The sequence below is a fragment of the Conger conger genome, chromosome 6 (assembly GCF_963514075.1).
Source record: "Conger conger chromosome 6, fConCon1.1, whole genome shotgun sequence".
Lineage (NCBI taxonomy): Eukaryota > Metazoa > Chordata > Actinopteri > Anguilliformes > Congridae > Conger > Conger conger.
Genome location: NC_083765.1, coordinates 30,599,242 through 30,603,203, shown reverse-complemented (window position 1 = coordinate 30,603,203; position 3,962 = coordinate 30,599,242).

Here is a 3,962-nt window from a genome sequence, read left to right as displayed (position 1 = left end):
TGCAATATATAATGCAATTATAAATAAATAAAAACACACATTACATTACAAGTATCAATGGTGCTTAAATAGCTCAACCAGAACATTGTGGTCTACCGTGTCTTAATTCGCTATTCACTATGCTGCGTCAGAATTGTAAAATCTCAGACAGTGTTTTCTGAGACCTGATTTGCATTATAATGTTTTGACATAAAACTTTCCATCTGTAGGATTCACAGGGTGCTTTTACTTCTTCATTATTACGGGTTTGTCTGTACAAAGCTTTCAGTCTTATCGAAGATCTGGGAAGACACTCTTACTAATTAGAGACTGGAAGGCACAACTTCTTAAGAATTCTTAATTGTACATAATCCTACATACAGACCTCGAAATACATGAATACAAAGCAGTACATAAATGGACAATCAGTATTTTTTACTTTATTAGGTAGACCATCAGCTCGTAAATGCAAATACCTAATCAGCCAATCACGTGGCAGCACCTCGATGCAGAGATGATCTTCACCATGGAACGATTTTCGTTGCCTGGGTGCTTTATGGCAGGTGGTTTAAGGGAGCTCAATGTATAATGGAATGCATACACGGTCAAGAGGTTCAGTTGTTCACCTGACCAAACATGAGAATGGGGATGAAAAGAGATGAAACTGATTAAAGTGACCTGACCATGGAATGATTGTTGGTGCCATCTGGGGTGGTTTGAGTATCTCAGACACTGCTGTTCTCCTGGGATTTTTAGAAACAACAGTCTCTAGAGTTTACAGAGAATATTGTGAGAAAAACAAACAAACACATCCATTGATTGGCAGTGGATGAAAAAGTCTTGTTCATGAAAGAGGTCAGAGGAGAATGGCCAGACTTGTCCAGGCAGAGAGGAAGGTGACAGGAACTCAAATTACTATGTGTTACAACAGTGGTGTGCAGAAGCACATCTCTGAACCTTGAAGTGGACAGGCTACAGAAGCAGACCAATAAGTGTAAATATGAGTATAATAAATACATAATGAAGTAACCGCTGAGTGTATGTTCATTCGTATTGCCTCGAACCAGCCCAGCAAAGAACAACCACACATTTCACATATGGCTGCATAGCTGCACATACATAGTGACTCTAATAACACAGTTACTTGAGGTTCAAGAGGGATTATTTTTACCATGCTTCGGCAGATTTTCTAGAGCTCTTTCCGATATATTGGTTTTCACTCTTGAATGCCTTTCTTGAGTTTGAAATAAAATGTCTGACTGGACTGTGCTGTGTTTGATTAGACTTGCATTTGGTATTCCAGAATATAGATTTTGCTCTCTTTATATCCAGCTTCAGATCATTATCACACAATAATGTCCTTCTCCAATACTGAGCCTCTCAACAGGGCAAAATTGAAAATGTCCTTGCTGACATTTAAATCAATTTTCCTTAGAATCTTCCAAAAGCACCAACATGTATATGACAAAAATGTAAATAAACCCCAAAGCAAATTACAGTATATCTGCCCTAAATGGTGACATTATTTTCTGCCTCATTTCTCTAGCACCTACTACTAACAGAAGCATACTGCATATCCATACTGCTGACAAGTGTTGTAAAGATGCTGTTTTTTAAAATCAAACTATTAGTTTGATTTTAGGGGCTCTGAGGGGCTTCGTTTTTACTCTGCCATGCATAACAGATGTGCCCAGGGCTTTCCATCCAAAGCACTCTCACTGAATGTCCACCCGGTAAGATGGCTTGCATCCCAGTAGCTTTGAGGTACTTCATAACATGCCCTACTTCATGCAGAAATGTTTAGCGTCTTGTGTTTTCCTAAATAATTATAAATTAAGCCGTGAATCAGACCATCTGAATAATGCAGCCATCTCTAACTTCTATCAGGGAAATAAATTCTACTCAGAGAAATGGCTTAACACCTATGTTCAACCCCTTTTATACAGTATGTTGTGGTTTTAAATGTGTTTGAAGTTTCGGAAGTCTCCATCCACTTCCAGGAAACTTGATGCAGAATTTCATTTACAGGATTTTATTCAGACAGCTAAGTTTACACATATTATTTTTGAAATTTTATTCAAACAGTATACCATGGCACTGTGCAATTTTTGGGAGAACTCAAATTGCATAGTAGAAATCTTCAATTATTAACGAAGAAAAAAATTATTTGTTGCATATTTGTTTTGTTAGTTAATCAAAATTCATTCAATTCAATACATTTGGTGGAGGCATGTGCATATGTGTGTGTGATGTTTAATTCTGAGTTATTATGCAGTAGAAATATTTTATTGCTGCATTTGACTCGACTAATCCACATTACCCTTCATCATTTTTTTATTCTTCTGAGGAATTTCCTAAAGGAGTGTCAGCAGAAAACTCAGATCTAATTCGAGTGAAGGAATTTGATGAGACTGCTGTTCAGTCAGTGTTTCAGTAAAAGAAAAAAAGTCTGCTGATACAGTAGCTTTGCCATGGAAACTTCAGTGTATCTTTACAAATGCACTACATTAATGGGTAATCTTTCAGTGACAAGTCCAACAGCTACAAATTATTAACGCATGCCTTACTGTATGCATCTTATTTTGGCAAACTAGTACTTGAACAAGGAAACACAGTCTTAAATGGATCTAATTAGGCACTTCTTCCTGTACCTTGTGGCACGTCTGAAGGAAGAAAATTACCTACTTTAGTACTTTCCAAAACAGAGATTTCAGTTCAATGTTACCACCAATTTGGACCTTCAGTGTCTAAAATCATAATTGTTTTTGCATGTTAAAATTGCAACAATTGCACATTGCTATAAAAATGTGCACATACTCAATTCAAATTGCTTCCGAAATATTGACATCTTTGAACATGACAAAGAATAAATACAGCCCCATCTTATTTATTATAGATATTTGCTATTTGCTATAGGTCTTCTATATTTGCTGTATAAGAGAAAGGCATCCATAGTGAAACAAAATGAGATTACCTATCTGTAATTTCTAATTAGCCATGTATGATGTCTATTGTAATTATCACACTTTTGTGTTGTCTTATTGCTGCTTCTTGGTTGGTTTGTTGGTTCAAGTTTTTATTTATGTGGTCACTTAATAGCAGTTGGAACTGTTCTTCCCTCTGTAGTGCACTTACAGCATACGTGTCCCTGGTTATGTTTAGGCACTTTGTTGTCGTTGCGCTGGATAAGAGCATCTGCCAAATGCCTATAAAATACAGCAATGTAAAAAATGCCTTGAGTGACAGTGAAGAAGGCCTGTGCCCTGCTTTAGAATATCTCTTACAGGGGGGTGATTTATTACCAAAATTCATGATTAAATTCAAAACCGCATTTAGTGCACAAGTTGAGCCTCTCCATAAAATGCTTGTTTTTATTTATTATTTTTGTTCCTGGCATCTGTGAAGAAATGGCTGTTTAGTCTTTCATTTGAATCCATCTTAAGAAAGAATCATTTCGCTCTTACCCCAGGCAGAGCTCTTGTCCCTTTTATCTTCATATCTTCAGCTGCATATTGGGCCCTGGCATCTATATATTTTACTTAAAAAAGCCCTTCACTGTCCCAAGTTCATATGGAACACAGTCATTAATATTCACAGTAAATTAGAAGGACATAGTATCGCCCAGACAGCAGGACCCTTCAGTCAATACATATTTGACTTAATTCATTTTCTGCAAAACATTCTGAGCCGACACACTGCACAGCATTTCACAACTGAGAACACACATCAAGGTGAGAGGTGTGGTGTAGTCTGCAGGGCGGCTGACTCAGAAGCCATTTACTGCATCCTCCAGCACAGTTGGATGTTCGATCCCCCACCATGGCACAGTCTGCACAGTGATCCCATCTTTCTCTCTAACTTTCTCTGTCTGACTAAACCAACACATATCAAAGACTGTCTGCTTTTCCTCTGTTCTTATTTTTTAAAGAAAAACCACATATCACATTCTCTGGCATGCCTTTCCTGGATATTTTATTTTTGTA